Raw genomic sequence first — 23,245 nt, forward strand, 5'->3', positions numbered from 1 at the left:
ATTTGAATTTTAATTAATTTTATGGTCTTACATTATTTACAATTAATTTTACAATTGTTTATATATTATCAATTTCTATAGACGAACGTGTAAAGAAAATGTTTATCTTTAACTTGATGTATTAAGCTCTTCTATAAGTTACTTAGATAAGGAGTTATAACACTTTAAAATTGGTTAAAATTATGTAGAACTTCTAGAACGACCTTTTTTAGACATATAATCAATTTTAACACTTATATAACGTTTAATGCATCAACAACCATGTATGGAATTGTTTATAATACTTAGAAGTATCATGATTTAAAACTTGAACTTGGCTGAGATAAATGTGTAAGACTTGTGCCTACATAAAGTTTAAATTTTAATCAATTTTATGGTCTTACATTATTTACAATTATTTGACCAATTGTTTATATATTATCAATTTCTTTCAGACGAATGTGTAAAGAAAATATTTATCTTTAATTTGATATATTAAATTCTTCTATAAATTACTTAGATAAGGAGTTATAACACTTTAAAGTTGGTTAAAATTATGTAGCACTTCAAGAACGACCAATTTTAGACATACAATTCATTTTAACTCTTATCTAACTTTTAATGGATCAACAACCATACATGGAATTATTTATAATACTTAGAAGTATCATGATTTAAAATTTGAACTTGGTTGAGATAAATGTGTAAAACTTGTGCCTACTTATAGTTTTATTTCTAATTAATTTTATGGTCTTACATTATTTACAATTAATTTTACAATTGTTTATATATTATCAATTTCTACAGAATGTGTAAAGAAAATGTTTATCTTTAACTTGATGTATTAAACTCTTCTATAAGTTACTTATATAAGGAGTTATAACACTTTAAAATTGGTCAAAATTATGTAGAACTTCTACTTTTTTTAGACATACCGTCACGTTTAATGCCTATATATCTGTCAGTATTGTAAACATTTAAATTCTAAAGCCAGATTATGAAAATACGAAGTTTTATCAATAAAACCACGTATAATTTTACTTATTATTTCCCATTTATTAATCCTTCTTGGCCAATTCCATCCCACTGTGCCCCGGCCAGTTACTTGACACTTGCAACACGTTACAAAAGTGTAATCTTTTACTTTATGAGCGCGTAAATTTATAATATCACCGCGAAAATAATAAAAATAGTATTTATGGGCCTTAACTCGTCGCACCGGACATTATTTATTTGTATATTTGCAATAAATCTCTCCATTATTGACATGATTGGGATACTTTGTAAGCCTATACATAAATAAAATATATGGTTTGCAAAAAGTCCAGTCCTGAAAATCTTTCGGACGGTCGTCTCAAAAAATGTTTAAAATATACACCCCGCCTTTTTATGTGCCGCTTATGCCCCTCACATTAATTTTTATTAGGAGGACGTATCTCTGAGTGTGTTTTTTTATTATTTATTTATTTATTTTTTTATGCGTGGGAGTTTGAGTTTTGAATGTTTTTTTATTTTACGCCCGACCCGGAACATTGATTTCGCTGTCATATTATATTCTTAAAGGAAATTAATTTACGGCTGTCGCTATTTTATTTTACTTTGGTTTTAAAGGCGGAAGTGAAAAATTTATCTTGGTCAAACGTATTTCTTTAATGTGAATAATTAATGTGTAAAAATAGCTATTGTTCGTGCCTCATTTGTTATAAAATTTATTATTGATTTTCCTTTAAAAATATCTGATAAATAAAAATTACAGGCACTTATTCGACAATCACAAATAGAGAACCAACGACCCAAGTTAAATGGATAAATAATTGTGGCTAGTCATTTATAATCTCGACTAACTTTTATTTACATTTGTATTGTTGTGTTCTTATAGAAAACTTTTACTCGCAGAATTTTAATCTAGCAAATGATGTAAAAGCTCAAATAATAAACAGCTATTGTCAGTGCTGAAGTTTATTTTAAAATGTATTATTAATTTTTCTTTAAAACTTATATAAAATGAATATTAATAAGAATCAAAAACATTTATTCGAAGCTAATGAATATAGAACACATGAACAAAGTTAAATGGATAAATAATTGTAGCTAGTCATTTATAATCACAACTGACAACAATTATTTAATTTTCTATTATTGTGTACTTATAAAAACATTTCAAACTTTTATTGAGTGCATTTTAATTTAGCAAATGATGTAAAAACTCAAATAATAAACAGTTATTGTCACTGCTGAAGTTTATTTTAATATTTATTGTCAATTTTTGTTTAAGGCATATATTAAATGAATATTAATAAGAATCACAAATATACATTTGCATCTAATGAATATAGAACACATGAACAAAGTTAAATCGATAAATAATTGTTGCTAGTTATTTATGATCTCAACTGAACAATTATTTATTTTTCTATTATTGTGTTCCTATAAAAACATTTCAAACTTTTATTAAGTGAATTTTAATTTAGCAAATGATGTAAAAACTCAAATAATAAACAGATATTGTCACTGCTGAAGTTTATTTTAATATTTATTGTCAATTTTCGTTTAAAACATATATAAAATGAACATTAATAAGAATCACAAATATTTATTTGCATCTAATGAATATAGAACACATGAACAAAGTTAAATGGATAAATAATTGTTGCTAGTTATTTATGATCTCAACTGACAACAATTATTTATTTTTCTATTATTGTGTTCTTATAAAAACATTTCAAACTTTTATTAAGTGAATTTTAATTTAGCAAATGATGTAAAAACTCAAATAATAAACAGATATTGTCACTGCTGAAGTTTATTTTAAAATTTATTGTCAATTTTCGTTTAAAGCATATATGAAATGAATATTAATAAAAATCACAAACATTTATTCGAAACTAAAGAATATATAACAGATGAACAAAGTTAGATGAATAAATAATTGTAGATAGTCATTTATAATCTCAACTGACAACAATTAATTATTTTTCTATTATTGTGATCTTATAAAACATTTCAAACTTTTATTAAATGCATTTTAATTTAGCAAATGATGTAAAAACTCAAATAATAAACAGATATTGTCACTGCTGAAGTTTATTTTAATATTTATTGTCAATTTTCGTTTAAAACATATATAAAATGAATATTAATAAGAATCACAAATATTTATTTGCATCTAATGAATATAGAACACATGAACAAAGTTAAATGGATAAATAATTGTAGCTAGTCATTTATAATATCAACTGACAACAATTATGTAATTTTCTATTATTGTGTACTTATAAAAACATTTGAAACTTTTATTAAGTGCATTTTAATTTAGCAAATGATGTAAGAACTCAAATAATAAACAGCTATTATCACCGCTGAAGTTTATTTTAAAATTTATTGTCAATTTTCGTTTAAAGGATATATGAAATGAATATTAATAAAAATCTAAAACTTCGAAACTAATAAATATAGAAGAAATGAACAAAGTGAAATGTATAAATAATTGTAGCTAGTCATTTATATATATATATATATATATATATATATATATATATATATATATATATCAATTATTTATATCAACTGACAACAAATATTTATTTTTCTATTATTGTGTTCTTACAAAAACATTTCAAACTTTTATTAACAGCATTTTAATTTAGCAAATGATGTAAAAACTCCAATAATACACAACGAATGTCACTGCTGGAGTTTATTTTAAAATGTATTGTTGATTTTCTTTTAAAACAAATATAAAATGAATAATAAATAAAAATCACAAGCATTTTTTCGAAGCTAATAAATAGAGAACCAATGAACAATGTCAAATAGATTTATAAATGTAGCTAGGCATTTATAATCTTCAGAGACAGCAACTAATTACTTTTGGTATTATTGTGTTCTTATAAAAACATTTCAAACTCTTATTAACAGCATTTTAATCTAGCAAATGATGTTAAAAACTCAGATAAATAGCTGTCCAAAATGTTGGATATTTTTTAATCTATATTTATTATATATTTCCTTTTAAAATGAATATAAAATGTCTAATAAAGAAAAATCACTTAGATTTATAATCTAAACTGACAAAATATGTTTACATTTGTATCATCATCGTGGTCTTTTAACAAAAATGTCAAATTTTTCATCAACCACATCTAGTAAACAATATCAAAACTAAAATAAATAACATGTTAAACTAACTAACGTCAATGCTAAATTTGTTTTATGTATATTGATTATACTAATATGTATATGTAAATTGAATAATAAATAAAAATAACAAACATATATTTTAGACACGTATATACAGAGAAAAACCTGCTAGCAAAGTTAATTGGACTAATAATTGTTATTAATGTTTATAATCTCCACTGACATCATTTATTTAGATTAATTCTTATAGTAAAAATTTTAAATTTTCTATTAAATTCATTTCAACCCAGTAATCGAAGTAATACCACAAATTATTAATGGATAAAATTAGCTATCGTTACTGATTAATTTATTTGAATATTCATTATAGATTTTGATTTAAAATAAATTAAATATTGAATAAATAAAATCTGTAAATATATATTTGAGCGTCAATTAAAATAAATCAAAGAATATTTAAATATATTTTTACTTTATAATGTTTTATTGTTGTATTTTTGTAATGAAAATATAATTTCATTATTAATTGCATATTAAGCGAAACCTTGAAAATAAATATAAAATTACATATTCCAGACTGAAATTTCATGAAACAAATTAGGAACTTCTTCAACAAATATTTTACGTTGCCGCAGTTTAAAACTAAATAATCTCAAGTGAATTTGTCGAGTTTTGATTAACCGTCACTCAATTATTATGCGAAAAGTATAATTAATTTACTGAACATAAATAGAAATAAAAAACTTCGTAATTTAGTACAGGAAAACAATTTCAGACACTTTATCAACTTGTTATTAATTATGAGGGTGTGCTAAATATATCTTTCAAAGATTTTCCTCTAAAATAAATATAATATTAATAATACATGTTTCAGGCTGATATTTAATAAAAAAATCAGGAATTTAAACTATTTCAACAATTATTTTATGTTGCGGCTGTTTAAAACTGTATGTGAATTTTTCAGCACATTAATACTATTTCAGTTATTAATAATTAAGAGTGTGATAAATTGAAATTTAATAAAAAAATTAAACTACAGGAATAATTATTTTACATGGCAGCAATATATAGAGTCATTTTAAGTGAATTTGTCCAATTTTAATTAATCGTCACTCAATTATTATTTCAAAAATAAATATAAACGCCAGAACTACATATTTCAGGCTGAAATTCAATAAAAAAGGGGAATTTAAACTACTTGAACAGTTATTTAATATTGCAGCAATTTAAAACTGAATAATTTTTACTGAATTTATTGAGTTTTGATTACATGTCACTTAGTTATTATTTGAAAAGTAAAATTATTTTACTAAACATGAATAAAATTTAAAAACAAACTTTCTAATTCAGCACAGGAATAGAATTTCAGACCTTTATCAAGTATAATACATTCATTAAAGATTTTCATATAAAATAAATATAAAATTACCAACAAATAAGCGTCACAATCATATTTCAGGCTGAAATTTAATAAAAAAATAAAAAATTTAAATTAATCTAATAATTATTTTACACAGTAGCAGTTTAAACTGAATTATTTTAAGTGAATTTGTCCAATTTTATGTAATCGTCACTCAATTATTATTTCAAAAATAAATATAAACGCCATAACTACATATTTCAGGCTGAAATTCAATAAAAAAGGGGAATTTAAACTACTTGAACAATTATTAAATGTTGCAGCAATTTAAAACTGAATAATTTTAAATGAATTTATCGAGTTTTGATTAACTGTCACTCAGTTATTATTTGAAAAGTAAAATTATTTTACTCAATATGAATAAAACTAAAAAAACTTTCTAATTCAGCACACGAGTACAATTTCAGACCTTTATTAAGTTGCCACGAATTAGGAGAATGTGATAAATATATTTATTAAAAATTTTTCTATAAAATAAATATAAAATTACCAATAAATATGCGTCAAAATCATATTTCAGGATGAAATTTAATAAAAAATAAAAAAATTAAATTAATCTAATAAATATATTACACTTTAAACTGAATTATTTTAAGTGAATTAGTCCATTTTTAATTAATCGTTACTCAATTATTATTTCAAAAATAAATATAAACGTCATAATATTATATTATATTTCAGGCTGAAATTTAATAAAAAGAGGAATTTAAACTATTTCAACAATTATCTAATGTTACAAATATGAAATTACCAATATATAAACGTCACAATCGTATTTCAGGCTGAAATTTAATAAAAAAATAATAAATTTAAATTAATCTAATAATTATTTTACATGGTAGCAGTTTAAACTGTATTATTTTGAGTGAATGTGTCCCATTTTATGTAATCGTCACTCAATTATTATTTCAAAAATAAATATAAACGCCATAACTGCATATTTCAACTGAGATTCAATAAAAAAGGGGAATTTAAACTACTTGACTTTATTTGTTGAAAGCTAAAATTATTTTACTAAACATGAATAAAAACTTTATAAGCAAGCACAGGAATAAATTTCAGACATTTTATCAATTAGGTGAGTGTTTTAAATAGGTTCATAATGACATTTCAGGCTGAAATTATTCTACATTAAAACTGAATTATTTTAAATGTGTTCATCGAATTTTGATTAATCACCACACAAAAATAAATTTAAACGCCACAACTAGATATTTCAGGCTGAAATTTGATAAAAAATAAGGAATAAACTACTTCAACAATCATTTTACGAAGCAGCAGTTCAAAACTAAATAATAAAAGTGGTTTCATCGATTTTTGATTAAGTGAGTGACGCAATTATTATTTGTGAAGTAAATAAAAATAAAAAACTTTATAATCCTGCTGCGAAATACAATTTCAGACACTTTACCAACTTAAGATACCAATTACAGTGTATTAATAAAATTCAAATTAAAGTCCAGATTTTAATATTTCCATCGGTAATCCGATAGTATCAGATTTCTGGGAGTTATCCAATTAAAAATTGAAAACATCATGTATTGAAAATATTACGTACTGAAAACATTAAAACCCGACAAACTGTGTATTTACGCCCGAAGTGATGATTCGCCGAAGTCTTTTTTGTTTTTATTTTCAAATTTATTAGCGTGCCTTCCTTTATTTGCCCGTACGGTTTTAATGTAGGAAATGCTCGTGCGATTATAATTGAAAATTAATATTCAGAAAGGTGCAACCTGTCGTCTTCGCCAGACAATGGACAAATAAAGATACTGACGTGCGTTAAATATTCACCACAACGAACACACACATACACACACACTAGACATGATTAAAACTAAACATTTGTTTTTCTTTCGCCGTCTACATATTAATAAATACTTTTATTGTTTCTCTTTATTATCGGCGTGCCTTGAAAAATAAAAAATAAAAGAAGCCTAATCAAAAACCTCTTGCACACATCCACACGTTATATTTTATGTGCATCGTAAATTTCAGGGTTTCACATTGCAAAATTGTATTATAATGTAAGTTATTTATTAAAGGAGATTAAATTCTAAGGTCTGTGGAAAAATTCTACGGAAATTTTTAATTATTTTCCAGCAAATATAACTTTGTGGCTTCTCGGCCAACTGTAATCTGTAAATTGAAGTTGCAGATTGAGTTTCACTAAGTTTTATTGAACTTTGACTGTTGCACAGATTATTTATGTATATTTCAGACTCGTTTTTCTCTATTAATCCAGATCAATTTAAAATTTTGCACTTACAAGAGTTGTCTAGTACAAAAATTAAATTTAAATTAGCTAGAGCTTGTAGCTTTAAATAATATTTAAATATTTGGAGACAATTATTTGCTTTGTAAGTATTTCAGGATTAAAAAGTTTGTTAATTATTTTAACGTTTCCACTTTTGTAGAACAATATATATTCTGTTTTTTCAGTATTTCGGGATTAAAACATACTATACTTCTCAGTTTAGGAAAAAATAAATCGAGTATTTTGTTCATGATTTCTTTGATTGAATTATCACATTGAAGTTTACACTTTTGGAGAAAAATAAATTTTTGCTTTTTCAGTATTTCAGAATTAAAATGGATTTTTAAAATATACTATACTTCTTAGATTAGGAAAAATTTGAATATTTTGTTCATGATTTATCTGAATAAATTCTCATATTATATTTTAATATTTTAAGTATTATTAATTATGTTAAATATTTTAAGATTTTCACTTTTGGAGAACAATATATTTTTTGCTTTTTCAGTATTTCAGGATTAAAATGGATTTTTAAAATATATTAAATTTCTTAGATTAGGAAAAAAATAAATTGAGTATTTTGTTCATGATTTATTTGAATAAATTCTCATATTATATTTTAATATTTTTAGTATTATTAATTATTTATGTTAGTTATTTTAAGGTTTCCACTTCTGGAGAACAATATATTTTTACTTTGGATTAAAATGGGTTTTTAAAATGTACTGTATTTCTTAGATTAGGAAAAAATGAAAATAAATTGTCATATTATATTTTAATATTTTTATTTTAAAGTCTCCACTTTTGAAGAAAAATATATTTTTGGTTTTTCAGTATTTCAGGATTAAAATTGGTTTTTAAAATATACTATACTTCTTAGATTACGATAAAATAAATTGAATATTTTGTTCATGATTTACTTGAATAAATTATCATATATTCAGGATTAAAATGGGTTTTTAAAATACACTATATTTCTTAGATTTAGGAAAAAGTAAATTGAATATTTTGTTCATGATTTATTTGAATAATTTCTGATATCACACTTTAATATTTTTAGTATTATTAATTATGTTAAAGTTTCCACTTTTGGAGAATATATTTTTGTTTTTCAATATTTCAGGATTAAAATGGGTTTTTAAAATATACTATATTTCTTAGGAAAAAATAAATTGAGTATTTTGTTCATGATTTATTTGAATAAATTCTCAATTACACTCTAATATTTTTAGAATTATTAATTAATTATGTTAAAGTTTCTACTTTTGTAGAACTATATATTTTTGCTTTTTCAGTATTTTACGATTAAAATAGGTTTTTAAAATACACCATATTTCTTAGATTAGGAAAAAATAAATTGAGTATTTAGTTCATGAGTTATTTTAATAAATTCTCATATTACACGTTAATATTTTTAGTATTATTAATTAATTACATTAATTATGTTAAAGTTTCCACTTTTGGAGAAGAATATATTTTTGCTTTTTCAATATTTCAGGATTAAAATAGGTTTTAAAAATATACTATACTTCTTAGATTAGGAATAAATAAATTGAGTATTTTGTTCATTATTTATTTGAATGAATTCTCATATTACACTTTAATATTTTTAGTATTATTAATTAATTAAGTTAATTATGTTAAAGTTTCCACTTTTGGAGAAGAATATATCTTTGCTTTTTCAGTATTTCAGGATTAAAATAGGTTTTTAAAATATACTATATTTTTTAGATTAGGAAAAAATAAATTGAGTATTTTGTTTATGATTTATTTGAATAAATTCTCATATTACACGTTAATATTTTTAGTATTATGAATTAATTACGTTAATTATGTTAAAGTTTCCACTTTTGGAGAAGAATATATTTTGGCTTTTTCAGTATTTCAGCACTAAAATAAATTGAGTATTTTGTTCATGATTTATTTGAATAAATTCTGATATTACACTTTAATATTTTTAGTATTATTAATTAATTATGTTAATGTTTCCACTTTTGGAGAATAATATATTTTTGCTTTTACAGTATTTCAGGATTAAAATGTATTTTAAAATACACTATACTTACAATAGGAAAAAATAATTTAGTTCATGATAAGATATAAGAAAAGCTTCTAAATTTGATATGGTTGTTGGTATTTCTTTTGAAATTTTAAATTACTTTATTATTATTTTTTAAAAATATTGTATATTTAAAGAAAATTTTGACTTATTAACTTAAAAACTTTGATGTTAACATAAAATATTAGAGGAACATCAAAGAGTTACTTCAATAATACACCAATTTACTCTAAGAAACAAAACTGAAAATAATTTCAGCGATTCGAAGCAAGGCATTAAAACAATTTGAAAATTAAATTTCAGTAAGTGAACTAATTTAAAAGTTATCAAAATAGCTAGTTGTTAGTATCTAATTATTAATTAATTTCCTTTTAAGACCGTCTACGTTCCTTCGGTATTTTTATGGAGCAGTTTGAAGTTATCAATTCGTTTAACACAGACTTCGTGTTTTGTTTAAAAATAACGGTCTAAGTGGAATTGTACCGAATTTAATTTTCTTAAGTCTAGTCGCCACTTCGAAGGAATTAAAAGTGGCCAATATACCTTACGGTGCTCGAGGCAAAAAAAAATCAGTTCAATAAAAGCTCACGATAAAAACAGACATGTTCGAGGATTATAACCCTCCAAATACGTAAATTTCAATTTTTCCCTTCGTTTATTATATTAAGGCGGAGAGAATTAAGCTCAGTTTTTAATAAATAATCCGGATCAGAGTAATTTGAAGTGATGTATTATCAAAGTGCGTGAAATTTACCATTTGATGCACGTAGGGACGTTAAAAAAGTCAACTGGAGAGAATGGGGATTTTAAAATAAATATTTTTAGTGCGTACTTAATGTGAATTACATATAAAGAAAATGATAAAACGCTGACTGCAAGTGGCTTTTTTACTTGTTCATTTGCAGCAATAAACTGAATAAATCCAACTCCGATAGTTAGTATAAAGTATTTCGTTTAGCCTCTATTAATATTTATAACATTCCTTTCAAGTTGCCATGGCGCTTTTCGCATTCATAGTACAGAATTTTGAACATAATGCGGTGCAGCGGAGTTGGAAGAAATATAATTAAAAATCAATCAAGAAATCCTCTGTAGGCATGATCTTCTAAACTGGTTTCATCACGGAATACCAGCTTTATTCCCCTATCTCGAGAATGCACAACAACTACTGTGACAATACATATATTTTACTTTATATACCAACGGCCGTTTATTTACGTACAACATTCGCTACCACCAACATTTTTTAGTTTATTTTATTTTATTTCTTTGTCTCATACTTTTAAGTTTACACTGACATTTTAACTAACAAAGTTCATTACTGACACGACAAACTTAACTCAATGCCATTCGTGTTTTAATTATTTAAGGCTGCAGCTCTACAGGTATTTTAATTTTAATTTTTTTTTTATTAGATAACTTAGGCAAATGTAAATTTCACTCTCGTTTTCAAACTTAAGATTCATAAATTTTAAAACTAGTTTGTTGGGTTCGTTAAAATTTGAAGATTTCTGAGTAGAAACAACCTTGAAATAAATTTTATTTAGAATATGTTTATTAATTGTTTAAACGAGGTGACAAATGTTGAGTTTTTTATTAAATTATTGTAAACTTTCTGTTTATTATTTATTTTAATACTATATACCTCTTCTTAATTAATATTTCATTATCAAAATAATCAGTTCTTTAATATAAAAATTCAAAGTATCTGAAATATTTAATCAAACTATGCTTTTGTAAGAAGTTATTAATCATTTGTTTTTATTCATTCATTAATTTGAATTTTTTACACTGTTTTTTGGTACACTTATTTTTGTATCATTAAATAATTATTTTTAAGAAATAATTAAAAAAATTTCTTAATTATACCTATTCTCATGATTTAAGTAACCAAGTTACTATTAAACTTTTCATTATTATTATACTATAAAGAATTTTTGGATAAAAAATTGATTTTTTTTCAATATTTTAAAAATTTTAATGAATTACATATAAAATATTTTTTATTACATTTATTTTTGAATTATTAAATTATCATTTTGAAAAAAAATTACACATTTTAAAAAATAGTTTATAATAAAAATATTATTTTAAAAATTTTTTAATTAATTCCATAATCTCTTGATTTAAATATTCAAACTTTTTTATTTTATTATAATAATTAAGTTACCATTAAAGTATTTTAATATTCCATAAAAATTAGATTTTTCAAAATTTTTGGTTAAAAAAAATTAGAATTTTTTAAATTTTATTAGTTTATTAATATTTTCATTATTATTATATTATAATAAAATGAACTTTTTTATTGATAAAAAATTGATTTTTTTTTCAATATTTTAACAATAAAAATTGAATTTTTAAAAAATTTTAATGAAATACATATAAAATATTTTTTATTGCATTTATTTTTGTATTATTAAATTATCATTTTGAAAAAACTTACAAATTTTTAAAAATATAATAAAAATAATATTTTAAACATTTCTTAATTAATTCCATAATCTCTTGATTTATATTTTATTATAATAATTAAGTTACCATTAAATTTTAATATTCCATAAAAAACTGATTTTTTTAAATTTTCATATAAAAAAATTAAATATTTGTCTATTCATTTATTTTTGTATTATTAAATTATTATTTTAAAAAAACTTCTAAATTTTCATTATTTCTTGATTTAAGTAACCAAAATTCTCAAATTTTTCTATTTTACTGTAATAATTAAGCTACTATTAAATTATTGTGTACAAACAACATTTCAATAACCCATAAAAATTCGATTTCTTTAAATTTTTGTATAAAAAAATTAGATTTAAATATTTAAAAAGAAAAATTGATTTTTTTTTAACTTTAATGAAATGCACAAAATATTTTTTATTGCATTTATTTTTGTATTAATAAATTATCATTTAAAAAAAACTCTATAATAAAAATACTTTATTATAAAAATTGCTTAATTCCATTATCTCTTGATTAAGTAACCAAAATCCTCAAATATTTCTAATTTACTGTAATAATTAAGTTACTATTAAATTACTGTGTACTTTCTATTTTTTAATATATTTAATACAAAAATTGGATTTTTTTAAAAATATTTTAACGAGAAAAATTGAATTTTTTCAAAATTTTAATGAAATACACAACATATTTTTCATTTTTTTTAATATATTACAAAGAATTGAAAGTTTTAAAATTTTTGGACAAAAAATTAGATCTTTTTATACTTAACAAGAAAAATGTTAATGAAATACATTAATTATTATTAATTTATTAAAAATCTTCCGAAAAATTAAAATTTTTGGATGTTTCTCAAACTTTTTAATAAATCATATAAATAATCTAATAAATAAGTGTATAATAACGTTTGAATTTATTGTCGCGATGAAACAACTAGTTGAGTAACTTTTCAATTAAAATTAATCAACACTAACGACAATAATATGTTGACTCAACATAGCTACAATGTATTGTATTAAACTGTGGAATAAAGTGTAAAATTAAGACGCTGTGAAAATAGGCAGTAGTTTTTAATGTCATAACATAACAGAAATATCAAGAAGGAAACCAACCCAGTTTACGTCTCGCAGATTAACAGCTTTTCCACGCCGCTTTTCCAGGATTCACGTCCCTAACCTAGTTTAAACCGGCTCGCAAATGCAAATAAACCTGACAGGCTAAAAAGGCTAATCCTTTAATAAAACTAAATATAACCGGGAAACCAATTTCATAAGGAAACGACATTTAAACGCAATTAATTTAGCTGAAGTGCCCCAAAGCTCAATGTCACGGTCAATATACTTTTCAACTTATTCTTTAAAATTGTATTTCTTAGTTGCTTTGTAGTAATTTCAGTTTTTTTGTCTTTGGGATAAATATTTTATTAAAAAATATCTCATAAATAAACACAAAAGTTACTGTTAAGAAATTAAAAACAGACATTTTTAATCTGAGAAGTTTATACTTTATCATCGGTCGTCTTTCAAACTTTATATCTCCGAAACCGAAAGTGATGTTTGGATGACACTTAAAATGTTTTAAAGAGGAAATATTCTAGCATTTGTACCATAAATTGCTTTAAAAATATCTAAAGATACGAATGTTTCAGGTAAGAAATTAACAGTAGACATATTTTTAAATTATGACGTTAATAATTTATCATCGGTCGTCATTCAAGGTGTATATCTTCGAAACGAAAAGTGACTTTTGGATGAGACTTAACATGTTATAAGGAAGAAATATTCTAGTTTTTGTACCATGAATAGTTTTAAAAAATATATAAAGACACCAATGTTACAGGTAAAAAACTAACAGTGGACATAGTTTTAAAATGTGATGTTAATACTTTATCATCAGTCTTCTTTCAAGGTTTATATCTGCGAAACCAAAAGTGACTTTTGGATGAGACTTAAAATGTTTTAAGGAAGAAATATTCTAGTTTTTGTACCATGAATTGTTTTAAAAAAATATATAAAGACACCAATGTTACAGTTAAGGAAATAACAGTGGACATATTTTTAAAAGGTGATGTTAATACTTTATCATCAGTCGTCTTTCAAGGTTTATATCTGCGAAACCAAAAGTGACTTTTGGATGTGACTTAAAATGTTTTAAGGAAGAAATATTCTAGTTTTTGTACCATGAATAGTTTTAAAAAATATATAAAGACACCAATGTTACAGGTAAGAAACTAACAGTGGACATATTTTTAAAAGGTGATGTTAATACTTTATCATCAGTCTTCTTTCAAGGTTTATATCTGCGAAACCAAAAGTGACTTTTGGATGAGACTTAACATGTTTTAAGGAAGAAATATTCTAGTTTTTGTACCATGAATAGTTTTAAAAAATATATAAAGACACCAATGTTACAGGTAAGAAACTAACAGTGGACATATTTTTAAAAGGTGATGTTAATACTTTATCATCAGTCTTCTTTCAAGGTTTATATCTGCGAAACCAAAAGTGACTTTTGGACGAGACTTAAAATGTTTTAAAGTAGTAATATTCTAGTTTTTGTACCATGAATTGTTTTAAAAAAATATATAAAGACACCAATGTTACAGTTAAGGAAATAACAGTGGACATATTTTTAAAAGGTGATGTTAATACTTTATCATCAGTCGTCTTTCAAGGTTTATATCTGCGAAACCAAAAGTGACTTTTGGATGTGACTTAAAATGTTTTAAGGAAGAAATATTCTAGTTTTTGTACCATGAATAGTTTTAAAAAATATATAAAGACACCAATGTTACAGGTAAGAAACTAACAGTGGACATATTTTTAAAAGGTGATGTTAATACTTTATCATCAGTCTTCTTTCAAGGTTTATATCTGCGAAACCAAAAGTGACTTTTGGACGAGACTTAAAATGTTTTAAAGTAGTAATATTCTAGTTTTTGTACCATGAATTGTTTTAAAAAAATATATAAAGACACCAATGTTACAGGTAAGAAACTAACAGTGGACATATTTTTAAAAGGTGATGTTAATACTTTATCATCAGTCGTCTTTTAAGGTTTATATCTGCGAAACCAAAAGTGACTTTTGGATGAGACTTAAAATGTTTTAAAGTAGTAATATTCTAGTTTTTGTACCATGAATTGTTTTAAAAAATATATATAAAGACACCAATGTTACAGTTAAGGAAATAACAGTGGACATATTTTTAAAAGGTGATGTTAATACTTTATCATCAGTCGTCTTTTAAGGTTTATATCTGCGAAACCAAAAGTGACTTTTGGATGAGACTTAACATGTTATAAGGAAGAAATATTCTAGTTTTTGTACCATGAATAGTTTTAAAAAATATATAAAGACACCAATGTTACAGGTAAGAAACTAACAGTGGACATATTTTTAAAAGGTGATGTTAATACTTTATCATCAGTCTTCTTTCAAGGTTTATATCTGCGAAACCAAAAGTGACTTTTGGACGAGACTTAAAATGTTTTAAAGTAGTAATATTCTAGTTTTTGTACCATGAATTGTTTTAAAAAAATATATAAAGACACCAATGTTACAGGTAAGAAACTAACAGTGGACATATTTTTAAAAGGTGATGTTAATACTTTATCATCAGTCGCCTTTTAAGGTTTATATCTGCGAAACCAAAAGTGACTTTTGGATGAGACTTAAAATGTTTTAAAGTAGTAATATTTTAGTTTTTGTACCATGAATTGTTTTAAAAAAATATATAAAGACACCAATGTTACAGTTAAGGAACTAACAGTGGACATATTTTTAAAAGGTGATGTTAATACTTTATCATCAGTCGTCTTTTAAGGTTTATATCTGCGAAACCAAAAGTGACTTTTGGATGAGACTTAAAATGTTTTAAAGTAGTAATATTTTAGTTTTTGTACCATGAATTGTTTTAAAAAAATATATAAAGACACCAATGTTACAGTTAAGGAACTAACATTGGACATATTTTTAAAAGGTGATGTTAATACTTTATCATCAGTCGTTTTTTAAGGTTTATATCTGCGAAACCAAAAGTGACTTTTGGAAGAGACTTAAAATGTTTTAAGAAAGAAATATTCTAGTTTTTGTACCATGAATAGTTTTAAAAAATATATAAAGACACCAATGTTACAGGTAAGAAACTAACAGTGGACATATTTTTAAAAGGTGATGTTAATACTTTATCATCAGTCGCCTTTTAGGGTTTATATCTGCGAAACCAAAAGTGACTTTTGGATGAGACTTAAAATGTTTTAAGGAAGAAATATTCTAGTTTTTATACCATGAATTGTTTTAAAAAATCTATAAAGACACCAATGTTACAGGTAAGAAACTAACAGTGGACATATTTTTAAAATGTGATGTTAATACTTTATAATCGGTCTTCTTTCAAGGTTTATATCTGCGAAACCAAAAGTGACTTTTGGATGAGACTTAACATGTTTTAAGGAAGAAATATTCTAGTTTTTGTACCATGAATTGTTTTAAAAAATATATAAAGACACCAATGTTACAGGTAAGAAACTAACAGTGGACATATTTTTAAAAGGTGATGTTAATACTTTATCATCAGTCGTCTTTTAAGGTTTATATCTGCGAAACCAAAAGTAACTTTTGGACGAGACTTAAAATGTTTTAAAGTAGTAATATTTTAGTTTTTGTACCATGAATTGTTTTAAAAAAATATATAAAGACACCAATGTTACAGTTAAGGAACTAACAGTGGACATATTTTTAAAAGGTGATGTTAATACTTTATCATCAGTCGTCTTTTAAGGTTTATATCTGCGAAACCAAAAGTGACTTTTGGATGAGACTTAAAATGTTTTAAAGTAGTAATATTTTAGTTTTTGTACCATGAATTGTTTTAAAAAAATATATAAAGACACCAATGTTACAGTTAAGGAACTAACAGTGGACATATTTTTAAAAGGTGATGTTAATACTTTATCATCAGTCGTCTTTTAAGGTTTATATCTGCGAAACCAAAAGTGACTTTTGGATGAGACTTAAAATGTTTTAAGGAAGAAATATTCTAGTTTTTGTACCATGAATAGTTTTAAAAAATATATAAAGACACCAATGTTACAGGTAAGAAACTAACAGTGGACATATTTTTAAAATGTGATGTTAATACTTTATAATCGGTCTTCTTTCAAGGTTTATATCTGCGAAACCAAAAGTGACTTTTGGATGAGACTTAACATGTTTTAAGGAAGAAATATTCTAGTTTTTGTACCATGAATTGTTTTAAAAAATATATAAAGACACCAATGTTACAGGTAAGAAACTAACAGTGGACATATTTTTAAAAGGTGATGTTAATACTTTATCATCAGTCGTCTTTTAAGGTTTATATCTGCGAAACCAAAAGTAACTTTTGGACGAGACTTAAAATGTTTTAAAGTAGTAATATTTTAGTTTTTGTACCATGAATTGTTTTAAAAAAATATATAAAGACACCAATGTTACAGTTAAGGAACTAACAGTGGACATATTTTTAAAAGGTGATGTTAATACTTTATCATCAGTCGTCTTTTAAGGTTTATATCTGCGAAACCAAAAGTGACTTTTGGATGAGACTTAAAATGTTTTAAAGTAGTAATATTTTAGTTTTTGTACCATGAATTGTTTTAAAAAAATATATAAAGACACCAATGTTACAGTTAAGGAACTAACAGTGGACATATTTTTAAAAGGTGATGTTAATACTTTATCATCAGTCGTCTTTTAAGGTTTATATCTGCGAAACCAAAAGTGACTTTTGGATGAGACTTAAAATGTTTTAAGGAAGAAATATTCTAGTTTTTGTACCATGAATAGTTTTAAAAAATATATAAAGACACCAATGTTACAGGTAAGAAACTAACAGTGGACATATTTTTAAAATGTGATGTTAATACTTTATAATCGGTCTTCTTTCAAGGTTTATATCTGCGAAACCAAAAGTGACTTTTGGATGAGACTTAACATGTTTTAAGGAAGAAATATTCTAGTTTTTGTACCATGAATTGTTTTAAAAAATATATAAAGACACCAATGTTACAGGTAAGAAACTAACAGTGGACATATTTTTAAAAGGTGATGTTAATACTTTATCATCAGTCGTCTTTTAAGGTTTATATCTGCGAAACCAAAAGTGACTTTTGGATGAGACTTAAAATGTTTTAAAGAAGAAATATTCTAGTTTTTATACCATATATTGCTTTAAAAAGTATCTAAAGACACGAATATTTCAGGTAAGAAACTAATAGTAGATATATTTTTAAATTATGACGTTAATACTTTATTATCTGTCGTCTTTCAAGGTTTATATCTCCGAAACCAAAAGTGACTTTTGGATGAGACTTAAAATATTTTAAAGAAGAAATATTCTAGTTTTTGTACCATAAATTGTTTTAAAAAATATCTAAAGATACGAATGTTACAGTAAACATAATACTTTATTTGATTTTCATAGTTTATACCTGTGAAACCTGAAGTGATATTTAGATGACACTTGAAATGTTTTATTCTAGTTTGTATTCCATAAATTGCATTCAAAACTGTTTCAAATCACGGAAGTTACAGTTAAGAAACTAACAGTAGCAATATTTAAACCCCATAATCAGTCGATTTTCAAAGTTTATAGAAGAGACAATTGAATTATTTAATAGAAAATTAACGTCGAAATTATTTTAAAATTATAAATACCTTTTCAGCTGCACAGGATAAAACGTTTGTTCCCGATGGTTTACCTGCAAACAAAAAGAAGCACATTGTTTAGGTTAAATTAATGCTGATGTGTTGCATTGAATAAATTACGTATAATAATGAACTAAAACAAATTGGCTTTGGTTATGATCACAAGAGTTCATGTTATCAATAGGCAGGTAAACATATTTCTGCTTGTCATTGTGGGCATTTAATAGTTATTAAGCAGATTAAAATTAATGATGGGGTGGTGGGCGATACATTCACTCTATAATCCTTTGAACATGCAACCACGGTTTACGTACAGGTAGGATTTTGTGTGTTTTACAAAAATTTTGTTTGATGTTACGTACATGATATGTGCAAAATACACATCTATTTCGAAATTCATTGCTGCTTTATGCGGACTTTTTTATCGAAATTGCACGGCCTATTGAAATGTGGTACTAATTGGGCGGGATTTTTGACTCAGATCTCTCGACATTAAAAAGTATGACACACGTGCACACGGATCACATGACTAAAAATGATCCGGCCGTGTGAACTACAGTTTTTTATCGTTTGTGATAAGAGCATTTTCGAGGAAGGAGCGGTGATCTCATGACCCGCTGCACCTTAGTGCTAAAAATCAGAATTCCTGATGTCATAGTTTCCATGTAAACATTATGAAACTGTGTCACATCCTTAGGTACGACTTCTACTGAGGTCAGAGTGAAACACTAATTTTCTACGATTGTACTATTATAGCAAAAATATTTGTGAGTTCAGACACTGATTTCTGACATAATAATTTCCAGTAAAATATGCTCCATTCATTTTTGTGGTTTAATGAAATCAAAGGCAGCAAAATACCTGACTCACTTATAAAATATTTCAAAGTTATAATAATTGATTAACTCTTTTAAATAATGAATATGTTTCATGAATTTTCCAAAATTGTTGAGAAAGTAATTTGAATAGTTAATGTTTTCATGGAACTATTTTATTATTGAGCATACAATTAAAACTTTTGCCCCACTTTCAATATTAAATTGTTTCCTTCAACTTTTTGAGTGCAACATTATTAAATAAATTGTTTGGGGATGGATTATATTTTATGCCGAATTATGAAATGAACAAATTGTTCGTTTCAAATTATAAATGCGTAAATGACAATATAAAAATATTGAGGTTAAAATAGATAAGAAAGGAATTAAATAAAGATAGAAGTTATTTTTGTAGACAGATATTTTCTCTTATTTTAAAATTTGGATTCAACTTTTTTTTAGGATCTTAATCTAATAATTTTTTTAAAATCTTAATTAAATAGATAATAATAATAATTTTAAAATAGTTAAGAAAATAACTTCTCTTGTAATAAATATTTTAAAGTATATTATTACTACTTTATAAATCTATAATATTTTTAAATCTTAATTTTTATAATAGTTAAAAAAATTTTCTAAAATATCTAAACAAATTTCGAAAATAGCTAAGAAAATAATATTTCATACGATAAATATTTTAAAGTATATAATTTATGAATTTTAAATCTTAATTTTTATAATAGTTAAGAAAATTTTCTAAAATAACTAAGAAAATTTTCTAAAATAGTTAAGAAAATCACATTTGATATGATAAATATTTTAAATTATATAACAATCTATTAAATTTTATAAATCCTAATTTTAAAAATAGTTAAGAAAATTTTCTAAAATAGCTAAGAATATTTTCAAAAATAGATAACAACGCAACATTTCATATGATTAATATTTTATAGTATATAATAATCTATTAAATTTTTTAAATCTTAATTTTTAGAATAGTTAAAAAAAATTCTAAAATAATTGAAAAAATTTCGAAAGTAGCTAAGAAAATAAAATTTCATATGAAAAATATTTTAAAGTATATAATAATTTATTAAATTTTTTTAAACCTTAATTTTTATAATAGTTAATAAAATTTTCAAAAATAGTTAAGAAAATAATATTTGATATGATAAATATTTTAAATTATATTATAACAATCTATTAAATTTTAAAAATCCTAATTTTAAAAATACTTATGAAAATTTTCTAAAATAGTTAAGAATATTTTCAAAAATAGTTTCAAGTTATGATAAATATTTTAAAGTATATAATAATCTATTAAATCTTAATTTTTAGAATAGTTAAAAAAATGATCTAAAATAGCGAAATAAATTTCTAAAACAGTTAAGGAAATAAAATTTCATAAGATAAATATTTTAGAGTATATAATAATTTATTAATTTTTTTTTAAATCTTAATTTTTATAATAGTTAAAAAAATTTTCTAAAATAGCTAAGAAAATTTTCGAAAATAGTTAAGAAAATGACATTTGATATAACAAATATTTTAAATTATATAACAATCTATCAACATTTATAAATTTTAGTTTTAAAAATAGATAAGAAAATTGTCTGAGTTAAAAATTTTTCTAAAATAGTTAAGAAAATAAAAATTTATATGATAAATATTTTAAAGTATATATAATAATTTATTAATTTTTTTAAATCTTAATATTTGAAAATAAAATTTCATATGATAAATATTTATGTATATAATTATAATTATTTATATAATTTTAAATCTTAAATTTTATAATAGTTAAGAGAATAAAATTTCTAATGATAAATATTTTAGTATGTAACTATTTTTTTTAATTTTTAATTTTTAAAATGGTTAAGAATTTTCTAAAATAGTTAAGTAAATAAAATTTCATATGATAAATATTTTAAACTATATAATAGTCTTTTAACTCTTAAATCTTATTCTTAAAATACTTAAGAAAATTTTCTAAAATAGTTAAAAAATAACATCTTTTATTTTGAAGTAAATAATAATTTACTAATTTTTTAAATCTTAGTTTTTAAAGAAAATTTTCTAAAATAGCTAAAAAATAAATAGAGCAGTAAATTCCAAAAATAGTTATTTAATAATTCTATTTATGAATTGAATATTTTAACGCCCCAATTTACAAAATTATTCTTATAAATTTTACAAAAAGCCTCTGAAAAAAACCACATGTAGCATAAAAAATCGACATTCCCGAAGCCATAAATCGTTATAAAACATTCCGAAAACCGTCTTAACACAACTCCATTCAAAACGCCTTTTAGTGTTTTCACGGAGTCAAAGTAAAGCACCCGTTTTATCTTCTTGTGCTTCCCTTCTATTTTTTTTTTTTTTTTTTCTTAACAAAAAAAAAAAAGGAACCAGCGACTTAATCCGCTCGTACCTTTTTACATTTAAATCCGGGTGTATCATCATTCAGGAAAAAAATAATTTGCGTTAAAAGCATCAGAATTGCAAGGCGGGCTAAGTGAAATAACTCAACTCCTCCCGTGAGAAAATACATAATTCGCGAATTCCTTTTTACATTTGGAGACGCGTCTCTCGAAAATATTCATGTAAAAATTATTTAATTAAGTCGCACGGGCTGCTTCCGTAAATATATACACGTGGGGGATAAATTATTGACACGGCGTTTTATTTATGCACTAAAATTAATTTAGCACCCTATATAGAGACTATTTAATCTGATGAATGAGAAAAAAAAAAACGACGTCGAGAGGTATGTTCAGTGGAACGATTTTTTTTAACAATGGCCCCGGGTATTTTTAATAAAAATAATGGGTACAGAATAGTCTTGCGTATCAAGATAATGTCAAAAATTTAATAAAAGTCAAAGACAGCATAATTATATTTTAATATGGAGTGGTTATTTTATTTTTGAGATAACATCAATGACTGTTTGTATAGGTAGAAAGGAGTTACACAATGAATGACTTTCACAAATGTAACGTAATTGTCCAGGCTTTATCAGGACCAATAAAAAAAAATAAAAAAAAGAAAACTGATTCAATGCAATGGAATAAAAGGAATTTAGTTTACTTACTTAACCGGACCCGTTCTTTTTGGACTGTTATTATTGACGGATTAATTTTTAATGCGGCCTTTCTGCTCCGTCCACATCGTTAAAACGAACTGTTCCTCACGAGGAAATGAAAATTTACATGATTTACACGTCACAAGCCATTATACGTGTCCGAACGAAAAGTCAAATGCCCTATAATCGTTTACACGTCATTAAAAACGTTTTATGTACATTATTTCGACCCTTTTTGCATTCCGGGACGGTTTTACATGACGGAAAAATTTCGGTTATGGACAAGGGTCCAAACATATTTTTCGGTTAAATTATATGCATATAAATATTCAAATGTGCAACCACAT

General features: G+C 23.9%; 1 protein-coding gene across 1 annotated transcript in view; it reads right to left on the reverse strand.

Moving 5' to 3' along the window:
• LOC109608802 (plexin-B) overlaps nucleotides 1-23,245 on the reverse strand; it is a 167,749-nt gene that overhangs the window by 68,304 nt on the left and 76,200 nt on the right. Inside the window, exon 4 of the mRNA XM_049965361.1 lies at nucleotides 19,011-19,054. The gene's annotated coding sequence lies outside the window, so the exon portion shown is untranslated. The remainder of the gene's footprint in view (nucleotides 1-19,010; nucleotides 19,055-23,245) is intronic.

This window comes from Aethina tumida, chromosome 1 (assembly GCF_024364675.1).
Source record: "Aethina tumida isolate Nest 87 chromosome 1, icAetTumi1.1, whole genome shotgun sequence".
Taxonomy (NCBI): Eukaryota; Metazoa; Arthropoda; class Insecta; order Coleoptera; family Nitidulidae; genus Aethina; species Aethina tumida.